Source organism: Gorilla gorilla, chromosome 1 (assembly GCF_029281585.2).
Source record: "Gorilla gorilla gorilla isolate KB3781 chromosome 1, NHGRI_mGorGor1-v2.1_pri, whole genome shotgun sequence".
NCBI lineage: Eukaryota > Metazoa > Chordata > Mammalia > Primates > Hominidae > Gorilla > Gorilla gorilla.
Window position 1 is genome coordinate 37,864,819 of NC_073224.2, and position 21,368 is coordinate 37,886,186.

Below are 21,368 nucleotides of genomic sequence, written 5' to 3' on the forward strand. Positions count from 1 at the left end.
GAACTCAGGAGTTGGAAACCAGCCTGGCCAACATGATGAAACTCCATCTCTACCAAAAATACAAAAACTTAGTCAGGCTTGGTGGCATGCATCTGTGGTCCCAGCTGCTTGGGAGGCTGAGGAGGGAGGATGGCTGGAACTCAGGGGGCGGAGGTTGCAGTGAGGCAAGATTGTGCCACTGCACTCCAACCTGCTGGGCGACAGAGTGAGACAAAAAAACAAAGGAAAAAAAAAAAGAATGACTTTTCCCCAGCATTCCTGACTGATCTTTAATCTGAGTAGACTTGTTTCTGACGTACATCTGCCCCTGCACCAACCCCAGTCACCAGTGGGCTGGGACGTGCTGAGTGGCTACCTGCTGCACGATTTCCCTTGACCTCAAGACTCCCCACAATGCAGTGGATGCCTAAGTGGACAATGCGGCTGCTAGGATGGAAGAAGGGGGGCTGGAACCCGAGGAAGCAGCCGGCATCTGTGCATTCCACACACCCTGCACCGTCACATCTCCATGCCTCCCCTTCTGCCGCTTCCTGGAACCTACCATCTGCTTCCACTGATCAGAGCCCTGCTCATGCTTCAAAGCCTTGCTCGTGGGCCACCTCTACTGTTGTGCCTCTTCTGTTCTTCTGGAACCAGTAATCTTTTTTTTCATCTCTCTACTCTCTAAAGCATATCATGTTTCTATCTCATGTGCATTTACTAATTCTGCTTTCTTTTATGTCCACTTGTTTGTATATTTGACTCCTATATTGAACAGAAAGACCCTTGAGGTAGGCGGAGTCATACTTTGTTCATTGTAGGGGTTTAAGAGTGTTGAATAAATGGTCATGGGCAATAATACTATCATTATTGAGAGCTTACTGGGTGAAAGGCACTTTGTAAAGAATTCTTCTCATAATTTTATTTAATCTCATTTAATCTTGACAACAGCACCATGAGGCAGATACTATTATTATTGTATCCAGTTTACAGATGAGGGTCCTGGAGTTTAGAGTGATACAAGCGAATTGCCCAAGGTTACATGCTCAGCAGACAGCAGCATAGGCTTGAACCTATATATATATATATATATATTTTATTTTTTTACCCCAGAGTTCATGTTCTTAATCATGATAATGTTTTATACAGATTTTTTTTTTTTTTTTGGAGATGGACTCTCGCTCTGTCGCCCAGGCTGGAGTGCAGTGGCGCGATCTCGGCTCACTGCAACCTCTGTTTCCCAGGTTCAAGTGATTTTCCTGTCTCAGCCTCTGGAGTAGCTGGGATTACAGGTGCGTGCCACCATGCCCAGCTAATTTTTTGTATTTTAGTAGAGACGGGGTTTTACTGTGTTGCCCAGGCTGGTCTCGAACTCCTGAGCTCAGGCAATCCACCTGCCTCTGCCTCCCAAAGTGCTAGGATTACAGGCGTGAGCCACTGCTCCTGGCCTTTATACAGAAATTTGTTTGTGACCAGCTACTTTCCTGGAAGAGGGGTCCCTGTTGGAGATGATTCTGTGTTGAGGAGGCTGGAGGAAGGTAGGGTGGAGGGGCAGAGGACCTGGAGGCTTCATGAGCAACTGGAGGGAGGTGCTGAAGAATGTGGGGAGGGCAGGTGAGCAGAGGATGCTCTGGGCCTTGTTCAGAATGGTTTGCCCAGAGGGGTCTTCCCTGAGGATACCACTTGTGGGCAGAACCCAGGAGTGCTGCGGATACGGCTCCCAGAGAGTGAAGCCCTTGTTTTCTTGGGGTCCTCAGAAACAGAGGGAATCAAGTCACTCTACTGGCCCAAGGGAATGGAAATTAGGGGCTGAAACAAACATCTACTGGGATAAAATAAGTGGTGTGAGTGAGATTGCAGCCAGAAATGATCTCTGTGAACGTAGCTGGTCAGCAGAAGTATCTCGTGGTAGAGACTCCATGTGGACAGCATAGAGGAGAAGGGCAGCCTTTGGAGCAGAAAGCCCAGCTCTCCTGAAAGGCACAGCCATGGAGCAAGAGCCGAAAGCCTTTTATTTGGAGGCTGGCCTATTTCTTTATCGCTAAACCCACTTTGCCTGTTTCCAGAGCCTCCTGGCTTGCATGAGCAGAACGAACAGCCTTCCTCCTGGTCTAGGCACTCTTGCACCAGCCTAACCTGCAGCGTGGGGAGGTGGACTGCCATTCCACCTCTAGAGTTAGGGAGGGCGGGGCCCGTGCCAGGGGAATGGAGTCCAGTAATTACTGAGCAACCCCCCTGCTTACATTCCCTGCCGAGTTCTACATAAACAATCAGCTGAAAAGACTGTCCCCTTTTCATAGTTTTCACCACTGGGTGTTTTCAGAAGCAATTTAAACACTGGCAAACATAAAGGGAAGCTTTTATCCCTTCTCTAACCACTGAAAGGAAGCCGTGGATTTAAACACCATATGAATGGTGGGGAACAGAGCCCAGAGACATAAAAGGTGGAGGGAAGGGTGAGATGTTGAAAGCCTGTGAGTTGACAGGGGGTAGAACACAGGCTAAGGTGATGGGATCGGAGCTTTGGAGGGTGAGGGAGGAGGAAGAGGGAAGAAACAGCTGGGTGCCAACCCCAGAAGGGCAGGAGGAAGGCAAAGAGCTCTCCCGGGGAGGGAGGGAGGGAGGTGGGGGCAGGGGCGGAGGAAACCTGGGAGACTTCTGCAAGGATGAAGTCACCACCCTTTTGGGAGGAGGATGTGAAAGAAGATGGCCTTTACTTTGTATTCAAATCCAATACACTATTTAGAACACAATGTACTAAATGTCATATACAATTTAATTGTGTGTAATTAAAATTCCTATCAGCTAGGGAGAGCCTGAGGCACGGGTGCTGCACTTGCTGAAAGCCAGGACCGCAGAGTGTTCCACATCTCCTTCCCTTGTTGGTCTTTTGGCCCTAATTCCTCTCTGTCTTTTCCTCCCTTGCTTCTGTCTTCGTTCCTCTTGTCTCTGTCACCCTCCCCCCTCTTATTTCCTTCTTCCTCCTGTTTTGACCCCACAGGCAGCCTGGACTCTCACTCTGAAACAGCCAGGTGGCTCCCCTGCAGGAGGAGGGCTGTCGCTGCTGTCTGCAACCCCACAGGGCCTCCCAGAGCCGAGGTGACAGCCTGGGCCTCGGGGAAGCCCGTGTCTCATGGGCGGTTGTCCAGCTGCTCAGGCCTGCACAGGGGCGGGTCCCCTCCTAATCTTATCCTCACACAACCCTGGCAACCGCACAGGGCTGCCTGGTGTTTAGCAAGGGGAGGTGGAGTGTGGTCCTCCCCCAGGAGAGGCAGCAGGCGACTTCCCTATTGAAAACACAGCTGTGGCAAGGGAGATAGACAGGAAACCCGACCCAGCCCTCTGGCAGGGATTGCCGTGGGAGTGCCAACTACTGTGGAATAACAGGCCCAGCCCTGCAGGCTCGGGCACGCTGTGCTGTAGGCCACAGCAACCACAGGCTCTGAGGCCTCTGGCCGCTCCAGGAGGGAGGGGTGCCGGGACGGAGATGCCCTCAGGCCTGGGAAGGCAAACTTGGAGGTGGGATGGAGGGGACTTGAGGAGTGGGTGATAAAACCTGGTTTAGTTATTAGCGGAGTTAAATTATTCATTTCCTTGCTCCCTTTAAGTCTCAGTTTCTTCATCTGAAAAATGGATACAATACTTGCCCTACTTACTTAAACAGGCTGTTTTGAGGACTGTATGGATGATGCCTTTCCGAGTTAGACCTAGGTTCAAACCTGAAACCCTACTGTTGCCACATGTTAGCTGACCTTGGTCTCTGTTTTCTCACCTGGGAGGGACAAGACTACAACCTACTTCCTAGCACCCTGTTAAGGCTGGAATGAGCTAGTGTAGTGCCTGGTTTATTATAAATTTCTCAGTAAATGTTACCCATTGTCATCATCAAATGGGACAGTTTTGTGCAAGCATTTTGTAAACTATGGTGTGTTCTTTAAAAATGTAGGACATTATTCTTATGCAGACTGGCTGAAATTCTGGGCTCCAAGCGACATTTGGTAAAGGGATTCCTCTTCCAATTTCCTCTCCCCCTAAGAAAGTTCCCCTTTCCTCCTGCGGTCTTCCGGAGGCTCCAGCAGGAGGCTGCTCCCATGACCCCCTCCCCTCCCCTCCTGTACCCGCCTGCCTTCCATGTTTCCTCTAGATCCCAGCTGAATTCCTCCAAGGAGTCGTGTGTCACTAGTCCAACCCCACCTTAATCTTTTTCTGGGTTCTTCTGTGACGTAGTTGTAACTGGTCTTTGCATGCCACTGCTTATAGATTCACACTGCTTGAGTTCAAAGCCCACATCTTAACTCTGTGACGTTGGGGTAAGTAATTTAACCTTGCTAGGCCTCAGTTTTCTTATCTGGGAAATGGGACATTGCAATAACTATCTCATCAGGCTGTTTAGAGGATCAGATGAGACCCTGTTCCTGAGGTGGTCAGCATGATGCCTGACACATTGTAAGTGCTCAATGGAGGGCAAGCATGGCTTTTATGCCACTGAGTGTTTAATATGAACGTTTTTATTCCCTGACTTGAGTGTAAGCTCTTTATTATTTTCCCTTTCCCTCCCTCCCTCCCTCCCTCCCTCCCTCCCTTCCTTCCTTCCTTCCTTCCTTTCTCGTGAGAGACAGGTCAAGTGTAAGCTTTTAAAAAGTGGATTATGAGCCTAGGCAACATGGCCAAACTCTGTCTCTACAAAAAATACAAAAATTAGCCAGGTATGGTAGTGCGCGCCCGTAGTCCAGGAGGCTGAGGTGGGAGGATTGTTTGAGCCCGGGAAGTCAAGGCTTCAATGAGCTGTGTTCATGCCACTGCACTCTAGCCAGGGTGACAAAGCAAGACCTTGTCTCAAAAAGGAAAAAAAAAAAAAAGTCTTTTTTGCCATATCATGAATTGTGGTATACACGTAGTGGGTACTCGGTAGATACCTTGAATACACTTTCCCCTTCATTTTGGTTAGGTTGTCTGTAAATTTGCAGAGTGACGTTACTTCACAATGATGACATATTACTTTTCTTTATTTTCACAGGGGAGAGAACTAATATTTAGTAAACACTTATTTTTGCATCATGCTGAAAACTTTTACATATTATCTCCTTTAACTTTCACAGGAAAATCAAACGCCTAGGGTAGGTGTAATTATCCCCATTTTACCCACAAGAAAACTAGGGCTCAAAAAGATTGAGTAACTTGACTAGGATTACATAGCTGCCAGAGCTGGAATTCAGACTCAGGTCTGTTTGACTCTAAGATCCTGTTTCATTTTATTTAGATTGTTTGTGCCTTTCAGTAACACCGTCTTTGTAGAGCAGATTCTAAACTTTAATTTTATTTACTGTTTATACCAACACCATATGAACCGTTGGCGTTCAATAAAATTGGTAAACTGCCAATTGATTACCAAAAAAATCTGGAGGTGCAAAGTCCTTTGAACAAGCCAAAGCTTTAACCGAAAATAGTACATTGATCCCTGTGACCTATTGCACTAAAAGTTTGGTTATTTCTCTTGAAATGATTGGCTTAAAGGCTTCATCTTGTTTGCCACTTTGGAAGTATACTCCCTCCCCTGCTCCCAGTTGGAAAGATTGCTCCCAAGACCCAGGCCTTTTTATTTTAAGGAATCTTGGTTTATAGAATAGTGAACAATAATGATCTTTCGAGAATGAATCTTTTGAAAATAGTGAATCTCTGAGGAATAAAATTCCTTTGTAACAAAGGCAGCTGAGTATTAAATAAACCAAAAAATCAGCAGTGAAGTGCTGTTGGTGTGTCACCAGGCCTGGGGCCACGTTCCCATTCCTTACACTCATATGCACGCACACGCGCGCGTGTGCACACACACACACACACACACGGTCACTCCTCTTTGTCCCAGAACTGTGGGATGTAAAAGACTTCAGGCACAGTGATGAAGCTAGCACATTCCGTTTTTACTGTCTTCCCTCCTTCGTCCTTCAGCCTTGGCTTCTGCTCTGCCAGGCCCCAGGGCCCTGCTCGGTGCCACCCTCCTGGCCCCAGCGGCAGAGGATCTGCTGGCAGTCCCCGCTGCTCAGTGGAGTTTTAGTCTGCATGTTACTCTGTAGGGCGTGTGCAAGGAGGGGAGGATGAGTGAGAGCTGAGATTGCATCGTCCCTGTTCTAAGGGCTTCCCTGAAGTTAAACCTGATACAGCCCTTTTAGGGTAACAATGTGAGATCAGAAGGGCAGCCAACAAGCCACGTGTCTAGCAGCCACCCTTGGGAAATGGAGTTGCTTGCTTTTCCATTAGACCCTTCTCCATACTAGAATTTCACATATGTTAAGCAATTAGACCATGCCCAGAACTGGACTAGAGAGAAAGTGATCACATTTTAATTATCAACAAGCTCAGTATCTACACGTTGATGAGAGGTATTCATACTCATAAAACAAGGAAGCACCAATTCTTTTTTTTTTTTTTTTTTTTTGAGACAGGGTCTCTGTCTCCCAGGCTGGAGTGTAGCGGTGTGATCACAGCTCACTGCAGCCTCAACTTCTTGGGGCTCAGGTGATCCTCCTACCTCAGCCTTCTGAGTAGCTGGGACCACAGGTGTGAGCCACCACACCTGGCTAATTTTTGTATTTTTTTGTAGAGACGGGGTTTCGCCGTGTTGCCCAGGCTGGTCTCAAATTCCTGGGCTTGAGTGACCTGCTGGCCTCAGCTTCTCACAGTGCTGGGATTACCGGCATGAGCCACCGTGCCCAGCCACCAATTCTTATAAACGTATCAACATGTATGTATCCCTCCAGATCCAACAAACCAAATAGAGAATTGTAGCAACCCAGAAAAGAGCTGTGCACAAGGCCAGGTGTTGTTAAGACACAGACTTGGAGCCAGACAGATCGGGTTCAAATCTTGACTCTGTCACTTAATAGCAATGTGACCCTGGGCAAGTGTCCTCTCTGTGCCTCAGTTTTCTCATTTGTAAATGAGGATAATAATAGTGCCTATGTTCTGGAGTTTGTTCTGAGAATTACATTAAATGGGTTAATATTTTTAAGGTGATTAAAATAGTGCCTAGCACATCATAAATTCTATTTAATGTTTGCCAAATATATATGTGTATGTGAGCTTTCTCTGGTGTATATGTATCCCCATGATGTTAGATGCTGCAGCCTGAGGGCCCATAGTTAAATCAAAATGCTTTTGAATATAACACAGTCTAAGCCCCAAAACTCACCTTCATCTCTGCTCTGTTATCAAGGGTGTCTGCAAGCAAGGGGTACCTGGTGTCTTGTCCTGTAGTTGGATTCTTGCTGAACTGCGGAAACCCCATAGACTTACCAGTGTGGGAGGCCAATTTATCTTTATACCTCAAGAGTTCAGGCTTCTTATTAAACTATGTATGTTCACATTTAGAGATATTTACTATGTGCAATGCACTGTGGTGATATGAAGATGAATAAGACTTAGTCCCTGCTCAGGAATGCTGTTTGTATTCCATATACAGGTTTGATACCTGAGGGCAAGGGGTTAAGCATTTCTGCATACGCTAGACAACTCCTCATTGTTTTATAGGCTTTTCTCTCTGAAAGCAAAGTCCATTTCCCTGAATATCAGGAGAGGGCCATCTGCCATGCCAGAGTAGTGAATGAGAGGTATTTCCATTTGAGACTGCTATTTTCTGGTATATGTATGTTTTGTGAGAATCTACTCCTGAAATGTATTTGGCAATACATAAATTTATAAAATAGAAGCTAGGTGGCTTGAGATAAAACATGTCCTTCTCTTCTTTTCCCCCCAAAGTTTTCCTTTCTCTCCAATCCTTCAGATATGTTTCTTTTTAGACAATGATCATTAAAGCCAGATGTGGGCCTTTTCAAACTCACAACATGGCACAGGCTCAGATCTGGGAGAGTTGTAAATGCTTCTGGCATTTGAAGGGGCAGGCTTTCCCAGTAAAGACAGAAATATTCGGACTAACACAGTTGGATTTTATACTGTATTTGTCTGTGTCTTAATTGGAATTCCTAAAATGTGATTTTTAACTTGATGGTCAATGACTTAGGTTGCAGTCTGTAGAATGGGGCCATGGACCATTAGTTATACCCTGTGCAGGAACTCTTTATGATAAAATATTGCTGTAACTTTCTGTTAATCTTACTTCCAGTTCCTTCCTGCTTTATTCCATAAAACATTTTGCCCAGTTTAGTTTCCTAAGCATAGCTCTGATAAAATTACTCTCCTCATGAAACTTCAATGATATCCCATTACTTAGAGTATCAAATGTATCTTTAATTCAACATTCTTCAAAATATAGTACAACTCTAACTTCCAGCTTCTCCCACTAATCATATATGGTTTGTCATAATCATATGGATATAAATGTATGTATATATGTATTCCTGTATTCTAGCCAATGAGACTTTGTTTATTAAACACGTGATATATGTGAGGTACAGTATTAGACCCTGGGGGGTTCAAAGATAACTACGATTTTTATTCTAAAGTAGTTTAGGGTTTAGTAGTAGAACTAGGCATTTGAGTAAAAGCTAGAGGTAAAATGTGTTATTAGATACTAAAAGAGAGAAGTTGCCTGTATTGTCTACTCCTGGGCAAACCTCATGGTAAAAAAAAAGCCCTGGCTGGGCATGGTGGCTCACGCTTGTAATCCCAACACTTTGGGAGGCCAAGGTGGGTGGATCACTTGAGGTCAGGAGTTCAAGACCAGCCTGGCCAACATGGTGAAACCCCATCTATACTAAAAATACAAAAATTAGCCTGGTGTGGTGGTACACATCTGTAATCCCAGCTACTCGGGAGGCTGAGGCACAAGAATTGCTTGAACCTGGGAAGTGGAGGTTTGCAGTGAGCTGAGATCATGCCATTGCACTCCAGCCTGGGTGAGAGAGTGAAACCCTGAAGATAGAAAGACGAAAGGAAAGAAGAAGGGAAAGAAGAAAGGAAAGAAGAAAAGAAAGCCTGGGTGGTGGTGTGTTTATGGGCTGTGAGTCTTCCTCTCAGCTTCTCCTGTCTCTTCTGGCTCCATGCTTTCCTCCAGCTCACATATAATCTACCCTCACCAGAGACCCAGTGCCCAATCCATGCAGCCCCTTCTCCCTGGCCCACCCTCCTTGCCACAGGTCAGGCTCTTGCTGTCCTGTCCTCTGGACTCTTGTCATCTCCCAAGTACCCTCCCTGCCCCAAATAGCTGCCAGAGCGGTTTTTCTGCAAACCTCAATCTGATCATGTTACTCCCCAGGTGAGATCCTCCACAGCTCCTTCTTGGCTACAAGATTAATCCAAACAAAAAGAAGTGTGAGGTGCCAGGCTGGTGACGATGAGACCCATGCTCAGTCTCTGGCACCTCTGTGCCCCCCTCGCCTGAAGTCTGAGTGCATGCTGGGGTGGTGTCCAGGCCTGAGGAGCAGTCCTGCAACCTCCTTCCCTCCTCAGAGCTGCAGGCGACAGTGTCAGTGTCTCCCAGGGGCGAGCCCCAGCTGTCCACCTAGAAAAAGGGCCCCAGAAAGTGGTGGTGTCTCCTCCTCAATGCTTTCCGGCCCTCGATGCACGAACCATAGAGGAAGCTCCTTTGGCTGCTGGTTTCTGGGCTTCAGGCCTTCCTTTTCTTAGTCTGCTTCCCGTGGGCTCCTAGCAGTGTGGACCTCGAGGCTCTACCGCTGGCCTGCACTTCTCATCCTGCCTTGTTTAAACTTGATAACTGAACTCTGGACTCCTCCCTCTTGACTCACTGAGGGAAGTCTATGGATGTTCCCCTTGGAACTGCCCCCGTGAGAGGCTCTGTTACTGGGAAGGGGGAGCAGAGGTAGAAGAAGCTGGAGGGGTCAGCGGGAGCCAGTTTGCCCCATTCCCCATGCAAAGGAGCTTAAACTTCATCCTCAGCTGATGGGCAGGCATGGAGTGTCAGTAGGGGCGCCCTGTGGTCAGCGTTGTGTTTTAAAACGATCACTATCAGCAGTCGGGAGCCAGGGAGGCCAGTTGGGAGACTCAGAATTGAGGTGGGTGACAGCAAGAACCAGAAACAAGGCTGGGCACATGGCTTATAGCTGTAATCCCAGCACTTTGGGAAGCTGAGAGCTGAGGCAGGTGGCTTATTTGAGGGCAGGAGTTTGAGGCTGTAGTGAGCCATGATCATGCCACTGCACTCCAGCCTGGGCAACAGAACAAGACCCTGTCTCAAAAAAAAAAAAAAAAAAACCCAACAAAAAAAGAAAGAACTAGAACCATATTAATGTCCTGGCCAGTCAATGCAGTCATTGATCTTGATGCCGTGGGGCTCAGGTAGGCAGGTAAGAGGAAACACAGAGGAGCCGGGTTCCAGGATGGCACAACCAGAGTTTACTGACTGATACTCCAAAGGGGGTTCTGGAGCACATACTGTCTGTCCTGGCTCAGCACACACCAGGCCTCCCTGGCACTGAGGTCTGATGGTAACAGGTTGTCCCCTTCCTCCCTGGCTTTGTCCTCTGGGAGAAGGGGCAAGGGGGAAAGGAGGAGAGTTGTTTCATTCCACCACAGGCCAGCACTGAACACAGCCTGGCTGGAGATGCAAAATGAAAGCCAGAGGATGTGGTTTGGGTTGTCCCTGAAAAAGATCTCTGTTTATGCATGGTAGGATATTTTCAGATGAGGCTTAATGTGAGGAAAGGGAGGATGACCTCTCTGAAAGGCCTGCTTCTTAAAGGCACAGTGCATTACAATATATCACGAGAAGAATGGGAGTGGCAGATGCTATAGGTTTCTTCTTTATCAGTGATGCCATCACAGTTGTGGTTAGGCCAGAGGGCTGCTTGTCATTTCCAAGGCTCTATTCCCAATTCAGTCTGTAACTCATGGTGTGATGTTAGATAAGACACTTCATTTTCCCCAGACCCTATTTAATAATCTGTAAAATACTCCTCTATCTTTTAGGAGGTGACAAGAGGTGGAATTAATTTGTGTTTGTGAAGTGCTTTGAGGTCCCCAGAAAAAAGCCACTATGTAAATAGCTGAGTATTCTCCACTTGGATTGAACCTGTGGGTTCATAGTCAGACTTGCATGTGATTACAAAGTGGGTAGACTGGTTTTCATGATTTCATATTCAGATCCTTGGAGGATACTTATTTCCTTTCAGTTTCTTTCCTTCTTTCTTCCTAAATAAAAATATTATTTACTAGGCCAGGTGTGGTGGCTCATGCCTGTAATCCTAGCATGTTGGGAGGCTGAGGTGGGAAGATCATTTGAGGCTGGTTTGCAACCAGACTGGGCAACATAGCGAGACTCCTTGCCTATAAAAAATTAAGAGATTACCTGGGTGTGGTGGCATACACCTGTAGTCCCAGTTATTCAGGAGGCTGAAGTAGGAGGATCCTTTGAGTTTAGGAGGGCGAGGCTGCAGTGAGTTATGATCATGCCACTGCACTCCAACCTGGGTGACAGGACAAACCCTATCTCAAACAAAACAAATTTAAGAAAATTTTTAAAAGTTTGGAGCTGGCCAGGCACGGTGGGTCATGCCTGTAATCCCAGCACTTTGGGAGGCCGAGGCGGGTGGATCACCTGAGGTCAGGAGTTCGAGACCAGCCTGACCAACATGGAGAAACCCCATCTCTACTAAAAATACAAAATTTGCTGGGCGTGGTGGTGCATGCCTGTAATCCTAGCTACTAGGGAGGCTGAGGCAGGAGAATCGCTTGAGCCCTGGAGGTGGAGGTTGCAGTGAGCCGAGATCGCGCCATTGCACTCCAGCCCGGGCAACAAGAGTGAAACTCCGTCTCAAAAAAAAAAAAAAAGTTTGGAGCTAAGAATGGGCATGGTGGCTCATGCCTGTGATCCTAGCACTTTGAGAGGCCAAGGCAGAGGATCGCTTGAGGTCAGGAGTTTGAGGCTAGCCTGGGCAACAAAGTGAGACCCCATCTCTACAGAAAATTAAAAAATTAGTGAGGCGTGGTGGTGCACGCCTGTAGTTCTAGCTACTTGGGAGGCTGAGGGGGAAATCAGTTGAGCCCAGGTGTTTGAGGTTACAGTGAACTATGATGGTGCCTCTGCACTTCAGCTGAGGCAACAGAGTGAGACCTTGTTTCAAAAACAAAAAAGAAAAAATGGAGCTATACAGAAAATACAATAATGAATAGCTAGGTACCCATCAACCAAAATGAACAAATGTTGACATTTTTTACATTTAACAATTTTTATTTGCATTTAAAAGTATTTTTATCTAACAACATACCATGAGGTATATGTGGGCTTTAAACCTTGTTTGTTTTTAAAATAAAAGAAAGAACACATTTGTATTTCCTTCATCCCACCCACCCTGCCACCCCTCCAGCCCATTTACCTTCCTCCAGCCCCTGAGGTGGCTATTGTCATGGGTACGTGCCCTCCCTGTTCATGTGTGGGCCCATGTGTGGGTGGGTGTAGTTTATCTTCCCACGTGTATAGGGGAACTAAGCTAAAAATGATGTGAGTGAACACAGAATGGAGTTCAGAGTCAAGCTGACCAGGGTTGGAGACCTGGCTCTCCCGCTTTTGGCCTCTGTCCCTTGGCCTCTTTGAACCTGTTTACTCATCTGCAACGTGGCAATTATTAGCTTACAGCATTGCTGTTAACACTGGAGATAATGGTAAAGTGGCTGGCTTAATAAATGGTAACTGACATTATTAACCATTTCTGTTTTTATCTCTTTTTCTAGATGGAAAGCCCTTTGAGAGCAGAGACCCTGCCCGCAGCCTGTATCCCTTTGTATAATTTACAATTTGTGCTACCTAGCTTTTTTTTTAAACAGTGGATCTTGCTCTGTCACTCAGGCTGGAGTGCAGTGGTGTGATCACAGCTCACTGCAGCCTAAACCTTCCGGATTCAAGCAATCATCCCACTGAGTAGCTGGGACTATAGGCACACACCACCACACCTGGTTAATTTTTTTTTTTTTAATTTTTGTAGAGTTGGGGGTGGGGGGGGGTCTCTCTATGTTGCTCAGGCTGGTCTCGAATTCCTGGACTCAACTGATCCTCCTGCCTCAGCTTCCCAAAGTGCTGGGATTACAGCTGTGAGCCCCTGGGCCTGGCCAGCTTGTTTCTTGAGGAAATGATTGCAATGCCCGAGCCCCACTTCCCAGCCTCAGTTCAGATGCACGTAAGGGCTGTTGCAAAAGCTAACTGTGTTCTCAGTGCACCTGGAGAACACGGGGAACCATTTGGCTGAGGACAGAAGCAGTGATGAGAAGAGGCCCTTCGAATTTTCCCCCGGGTTCTGCTGTTGTCTATTCAAGTTACACATTAATTCAATATAGTGGCATGAAGGAGGAGACACAGAGCTACTTCATGGGATCTGTTTTCTTAACAATCATGCATTATGCATTGCTGTTGTTTCAGGTGCGTTTTTGCAAGACCGCGCACTCACACGACCATTGAGAGGCTCACTTTGCAGTGGCCCTCCCAGGCCCTCCGTGGCTGGGTGTCCGTCTTTGTCAGAAAAGGGCCAGCAGGGGGCACCAAACCCGCACGTTTCTGCCGGGAGAGGGCGTCTGGGTGAGCGACAGGGCCTGAGGCTCACGTTCCTTCCCTCCCTTTGCTGATATTTGGACATTTCTTTTACAGTAGTTTTAGACTCCCACAGCGGCAAGGCAGAGAGCTTTCTTTATTAAAGCAACAAACAAACACCCCTCTCCTTCAAACCTCATCTCCAACAGCAGCAGAAACTGTCATCACAAAAAGCCACTTCATTCATCTTCTTTTGATTTGCATTTGTTCATCTTAAATCAGGGACCAGAGACCAAGAGGGATAAAATGATCTACCTGAACTGAACTGGAACATACTTGTCTAAGTCCTATTGTTTGCTATAAGGGCCTTACGATATTTTAGTTTATACGCATGCAGGTTGAGAATAATCATAGAGTTTCAGACCTGGGCACTAGATAAATATCATCTAGCCAGGGTTTCTGAGTCCACAGTTACACTCCAGCCCCCAGTTTTTGACATCTAAATCTGCACACTAGCTATATTATTTGTTTAGTATTTTAATATCTACTCCTGTAAAACTTACATAAGTTGATTTTAAAAAGACCACCATCATAAACGGAAAATTGCTATTTTTCAAATACATATTAAGATAAAGAATTAACATTAAAATAAGCTGGGCATAATGGCTCACGCCTGTAATCCCAGCACTTTGGGAGGCTGAGGTGGGCGGATCACTTGAAGCCAGGAGTTCAAGAACAGCCTGAGCAGTATAGCAAAATCCTGTCTCTACGAAAAATACAAAAATTAACTGGATGTGGTGGTGCGAGCCTGTAGTCCCAGCCACTTGGGAGGGTGTGGTGGCAGGATCACCTGAGCCCAGGGAGGTTGAGGCTGCAGTGAGCCGTGATCATGCCACCGCATTCCAGCATTGGCGAGAGTGAGACCCTGTCTCAAAAAACAAACAACAAAAACAAAACCCCCATTAAAACAGAAGCCCCTTCTCTGCCTCCCATACTACCTCACACTCCTTTATTTTGCCTGTGTGGAGCCTAGGCCAGAGAAGTGACTTGAATTGCCCCACATCTTGGTGAGTTGCGGAGCTGAGATTTAGCTGGGTACCTGTTCCTCTCTGGCACGTGGCCATGACTAGGAAGGAAGAGTTTGGTTAAACCAGCAGGTCTTACTCTTTGGAATGATCTTTGACAAAGTTTTAGTAGGCAGTGCCCACTTTTAATGTTTTTAGTGTTTTTCCTACTGCTTCTGGAAGGTGAAAGCCAAGAACAGGAGGGTCTGGGCGAGGGTCTAGGCTATTTACAGTGGCATTGATTTGATTACCACTCTTTAGCAGTGAAAAGTGTTGAGTATGCACTCCCAGCAGATGTATGCTTATTTATGTGTACTTTTGTACATGCATGACTGTACCAATATATTATGCTCATTGTAAAGTATACACAAATATTAACTCAAAAAATGGTAAAGAAAATGAAAGCAGTATTTTAAAATGTCTTGTTAACTGCAATGGTTTCATTACTGTTGTCAGCTAATATCTTGAGCACAATTACACTTAGGGTTAGATTCCTCATTAGCAACAGCATGCGCCAAGCCATGTTTCAAAGAGTCTTTTGGTAATTTGAAAACTTTTTGGCTGGCTTGTGAGATCTGATTATATTGTCTTGTTTGCCCTTGAAATATGGCTAACAACTTGTCAGGTCTGCCTCTTTCTTGCTGTTCATCTTGTTTTGCATTATTACTTCAATCCACAGTTTCTTTTTTGAAAAAAGCTTAAGCCTCTTGCCCACTTTGGGGATAGTTAAACATGGGATCCTCTCTGTAATTCCACTTACCCAGGCTTGTCTATAATAGGCCACGTCATGCCGAACAAGAGCCGAGAAGTAGAATCGCCAGTGTCAAGCCGTCAACGTTGTGGGATGCCCACTGTTCCCCCAGGATCACTCAAGACCCTGTGACTTGTGGTCACTGATGAGTGGACCAAGTGAAGGTACGAAAGTCGTTGCTTAGAGTGAATATTAATAAAGCTTAGCTTATTATGTGTTTAATTGTATAAAAATAAATGCATGAACATTTTAGTATTTTCTTCTTGTACCCTCTGGATTGTGTTTTATGACCCACAAATGTAGAGGAAAAAATCCATGAACTGCCCGGGTGCAGTGGCTTACCCCTGTAATCCCAGCACTTTGGGAGGCCGAGGTGGGCAGATCACGAGGTCAAGAGATAGAGACCATTCTAGCCAACATGGTGAAACCCTGTCTCTACTAAAAATACAAAAATTAGCTGGGCATGGTGGCACATGCCTGTAGTCCCAGCTACTTGAGAGGCTGAGGCAGGAGAATCGATCAAACCAGGAGGCGGAGGTTGCAGTGAGCTGAGATTGTGCCACTGCATTCCGGCCTGGCGACAAAGCAAGACTCTGTCTCAAAAAAAAAAAAAAAAATCCATGCACTTCGGCTTGGCACATAAAGCCCTTCACAGCTCAACTTACCTTGCTGACTTCATAGTCAACTCCAGGTGCTACCACTGGGCCACATCTATGGGCTTCCCACGAGACTATGAACCTTAGAGGGCAGGTATGGCATCTTATTCATCCTTGTGTTTTCAAAGCCTAGCTCAATGCTAGAGATGAAAAGTTCCTAGATCTCAAAGCAAAAGGGCTGCCATGAAGAGTCATGGGCTTTCTGCCTTTGGTGTTGGGCCTCTGCAAACCCTCTGCATGCCCCAGGCAGTGATGCTGGCCCTCCATGTCTCTGTAGGCCTCCCCAGACAGCCTGGCCCCTGCATGGGTCTGCACTGCAAGAGCAGATAAGCCATTCGGCGCCTGCCATGGACGGAACAGCGCTGAACAGATGGGGCAGATTGTAAACTTTGCAGCACGTTTTCTTACCCTCTGCCATCATTGCATCATCCCTGCCAGAAAATCTGTCTCTACGCAGTGCTAAGGACACACTCTTTCCTTGTGAGCCCTTCCTGGCCCCACTCTTGTTTTTTTTTTTTTTTTTAAGGAGCTATAGGTATAAAGCCAGATGGCTCCACCCACTTCCCCAGCTCTGCTTCTGTTTCAGTGACAGGGAAATTAAGAACCGTTTTTAGGGGGTAGGGGAAGATTTCACCTGGATCCTGGAGATGGGGCATCTTGCATACTGTGATGTCCAGGTATGGATGTTCTGGCTGTGGGATATGGTGTTTTTTGTTTGTTTGTTTGTTAGTTTTTTGGCAAGTGTGTTTATCTCAGTTTCTTGCATTTTCCCCTATCTCTCTGCTCTCTTGACCTGATGGAGGTTGGCGGCGGCGGTGGGATGACCTCCATACTCCCACGGGGCAGTGCTGAGCACACCTTGGAGCAGGAGCCTGTTCTGCACACCCCATAGTGTGTGCAGAAATGCCAGCTGGGAGCCTATTTAATGGAGCCATTTCATAAATCGGGATGCTGAAACTCTGATTACACACAGCATTTTTGTAGGCTGCGGTGGGGCTGATCTCAACCCCACAGGGTTTACTCACCCCCGTGGAGTGGCGTTTGATGCCTCGCCTTCCAGGATGTTTCTCTCTGAGGGGAAAGATATTCCTTTTTTTGTAGTTTATTATTATTATTATTTCAGTAGTTTTGGGGGAGCAGGTGGTGTTTGGTTACATGGGTAAGTTCTTTAGTGGTGATTTCTGAGATTTTGATGCACCCATCACCTAAACAGTGTACACTGTATCTAGTGTGTAGTCTTTTATCCCTCACCCCCTCCCACCCTTCCCCCTAAATCCCCATAGTCTATTATATCATTCTTATGCCTTTGCGTCCTTATAGCTTAACTCCCACCTATGAGTGAGAACATACGATGTTTGGTTTTCCATTCCTGAGATACTTCACTTAGAATAACAGTCTCGATCCGGGTTGCTGCATTTGCCATTAGGGAAATATATTCTTGTCTTTTTTATTTCTGAGCAAATCTTTGCTGAGGAGAAACACTAGGATGTTATTACTGCCAACCCAGTGGAGGTGTTAATGCTGTGTGCTGGGCCTTGGGAATGATGGGGGTGCCTTGAGGAGGGTAAGGAATGCAGAACAGACCCTTTCATCATAAAGCTTGGTAAACAGAGAGATCCTTTAGCAAGTGGCAGGTCAGCATGCTTATGGTTCGCTACTGAAATTTGTAGACTGGATAATGGAGTGCTGTTCATTTCTAGTGCTTAGAGGTCTAAGGTTTATGTACCTTAGAGATGAATTCTCTAGATACCCTGGGGAGGCTTTAGCAGCAGAGCTGGCCGTCACCCGAGGTGGCCACAGACTGCAGCGATTCATGAACCTCATACTTTATGATGCTCTACAGCTTTCTAAGCACTTTCAGATGCATTATTACTTCAATAAACATTAATTGAGTGCAAAATACTGGGGATGCCAGGCAGACTTGGTGCCTGCCTTCAGACCTTGTCTTATTTTTTATTTTTATTTATTTAGTTTTTTTAGAGACAAGGTCTCTGTCACCCAGTTGGAGTGCAGTGGTGCAATCATAGCTCACTGTAGCCTCGGACTCTTGGGTTCCAAGGTATCCTCCTGCTTCAGCCTTCCTGGGACTACAGGCATGCACCAACACACCTGCCTAATTTTTGAAACCTTTTTGTTTTTTTTTTAAGAGACAGGGTCTTGCTATGCTTCCCAAGCTGGTCTTGAACTCTGGCCTCAAGCGATCTCCCACCTTGGCCTCCCAAAGCACTGGGATTACTGGTGTGAGCCATGGCATTGAGGCTTTTTTGTTTGCTTTTCAGTCCCTTGAGGTCTCTTCTAGACCCCCTCTTACTCATTCAGTCACTGTGACAACCTTGTGACACATGCAGGGTGGGAGGACTAGCCTCATTTTATGCTGAGGAAGCTGAGATTCAGAGATAGGCCACAACCCATACAGCTCCAAAGGACAAGAGGAAGAAGGAGAACTAGAAGCCAGCCTTTGGATTTCGAGTTTAGTCCTCCTTTTGCTTCATATGGAGGAATAGTGGTTAGAAACAGGTTTTCTTAAGATCCAGGCTTGGTGCAATGGGTTGAATCTCTTAGTGGTACCAATTATGAGCATGTGATCTTGGGAAATTACCTTTTTAGCCTAAGTTTCATCATCCATAAAAGGAATTAATAATAATACCTACCCCACTGGGTTGTTCTGAAGATGAAATGAGATGAAGTTTGTAAGACTGTTAGCATAGCACTTGGCATATATAAAGCACTTAATAAATGGCAGTTACTACTATGGTTATTGTATTCGTCTGTTCTAATGCTGCTAATAAACACATACCTGAAACTGGGCAATTTATAAAGGAAAGAGGTTTAATTGACTCACAGCACCGCATGGCTGGGGAGGCCTCACAGTCATGGCAGAAGGGCCTGAATAGAACAGAAGGCAGAGGAAAGGAGAACTTGCCTCTTTTTCTGCCTGACTGCTTGAGCTGGGGCATCAATCTACTTCTGTTTGTGGACTGAGACTTACACTATTGGCTCCCCTGGTTCTCAGGCCTTCAGACTAGGACAGAACTACACCACCAGCCTTCCTGGGTCTCCAGCTTGCAGACGGTAGATCATGGGACCTCTTAGCCTCTATGATTGCGGGAGTTCTCAAAATTTCTCTTTCTCTGTATGCATGTATGTGTATGCTTGTGTGTGTGAAAGATACATATCACATACTATATATTTTATGTGTGCGTGTACATATATACATGTTATATATGTAATATATTAAATAATATATATAATATACACATCACATATTATACATTTTATGTGTGTGTACTCTTCATGCAGAAGTGGCAGGCAATATGTATATGTATACAATATATATGTACACACATAAAAATATATAATATGTGACATGTATAGTTTATATTATATATATTATTTAATATGTATCTCCTGTTGGTTCTGTTTCTTGGGAGAACTTTGGCTAACATGGTAGCTACTAGCCACATGTGGCTATTGAAATGGAAATGAATTAAAATTAAATATAATTAAAATTGATTTTCTCAGTCACAGTAGGCCACATTTCAAGTGCTTACTAGCCAATGTGGATAGTGACTACTCTGTTGGACAGTGCAGAACAGAATATTTCCATCACTGTAGAAAGTTCTATTGACTAGTGCTAGTTTAGAGTACCCAGAGGCCAAGGCTGTGTATCCAGTTGATAAACAGCAAACCTTTCTCCCAGGGTGACTCAACAACAGCTGCATCTTTGCCACATCTCCCCTAGCACCATTTACTATTATTATTTTGTTCTCTGTTGCTCAAGGATTCACCATGGCTTGGAAATGAAGGAAACAATTTCTCTGCTTCTACACTTTGTGAAAGTACATAAAATTTTAGGACACCCTAAATTTATTATGCAGCACAACATCTCTTAAGCCTTACACAGAAAGGCTTGAGCACAACACATTAAGCCTTACATAGAAAGATGTTGAAATTCTGTTAAGCTTTCCTAAGCTTTGTCGATATAAGCGTTCCCACACCTCTACACTTAAGAACACTGACTTCCATTCTTTGGAATCTGTGCTTCCCAAGCAGGCTCATCCTCAACATTTGCTCTTGAACAAACTCTCTTTAAAATAGATTCTGACCTTTTTATTATTTTAGGTGGACAACTAGTTCACATAGAGATATGTAAGAGTTAGTCTGAACCACATGGAATTGCCTTTTTTGTAGATCAGAAAAAGCATTGAATTGAATATTGTCAGTTTCATAAGGTTCAGGCTAATACAAAGTGAAGTGAGAACAGTGATAGAGGTTCTGGGACAGGAAGTGCATGCATAGCTTGTGTTCCTTTTTCAGTCCCGGATTTGTGTACTGTGAGATGGGGATAATCCAGGTGGTTTCACCTTAAGGAAGGATGGTTGACTGAACTCCTGCTTATTCCTTGCCTGCCACAGCTGCATGAAGAGAGGCTCATGTGTGTTTATGAGAACAGTTATGGGAGAGTTAGAGTATACACAGCTGTAAGAACCAGAAAGCCTGAAAACCAATGGCTTTATACATACTGCATTCTGAAGAAGCATCCTGGAGGTGGTATTTCTGGATCTGGATCAGTAATTCCATGTCGTCAGGGCACTAACTTGGCATCTCTGCTATTCTCTCCACCTTCCCCCTACAGTCCACAAGATGGCTGCTGTGGCTCCAGGCATCACGTCCACATGCAAATCCATCCAGAGGCAGGAACTGGGAATAGGCTTGGAGGTGGCCAGGACAGCAAGTGGGCTGTCTGTATAAACCTCCCCTCCACTTGGGAAGGAAAATCACCACCCAAGTCGATTTTCTGTCCATCTTATTGATCAGAGAGCGTTATAAATTCACCCATTAAATAATCTGGACAAGGGGAGTGTGCATGTTGTCCTTGGTTTAGACTGGTTATGATTCATGCCCTGAAATTGGACATATTGCCAAGCAAGCGAAATTGAGATTCTATCAGCCAGGAAGAAGGGGTAAGGAAGATGAATATTGGGTAGGCACATGATAGGGGTTGTCACAAGTTTTAAGATGCTTTCAATTAGTAAATAACTGTCGAGATTACCTTTTGTTTTCACCTGCCCAGTCTCCATTGTGCCTCCTTCAGAAACACACACTGGGTTTTCTTTGGGTGTGAAGGGGCCTCTGTGTCCATCATTCCAGTGTGAGCACATGATCTGAGCCAGGTCAGTGAGGTTTAATTTCAGGACTTTGGTTGGAACTCTTGGGAAAGACAAGTTCTCCCTGACCTGGGGTGTCTGAAAAGATAACATGCTAGCCTGGAATTGTTGGGGGCTATTTTACCTGCCTACCTACCTGAATGAATGAATGGATGACTGAATTGAGCTGACACAAAGGGGTGGTAGAGGAATGAGGAGAGGAGAACAGAGAGATGGTGAGAAACTTGGTCCAAATGAAATTGCTTGAGACCAGTATGCAGCTGTGACAGATGATTCAGTTACATGACATAATAAATCTTTCCCTCATCCCCCACCTTATTT

General features: G+C 45.6%; 1 protein-coding gene across 5 annotated transcripts in view; it reads left to right on the forward strand.

Moving 5' to 3' along the window:
* LOC129528932 (cyclin-J-like protein) overlaps positions 1–21,368 on the forward strand; it is a 164,971-nt gene that overhangs the window by 65,789 nt on the left and 77,814 nt on the right. For 3 of the 5 annotated variants that reach the window (XR_010134592.1, XR_010134595.1, XR_010134596.1), the window contains one exon: positions 15,252–15,387. The gene's annotated coding sequence lies outside the window, so the exon portion shown is untranslated. Of the gene's footprint in view, positions 1–13,300; positions 13,457–15,251; positions 15,388–21,368 lie in introns of all 5 variants that reach the window. The other 2 variants (XR_010134591.1, XR_010134594.1) reach the window with 1 other exon arrangement.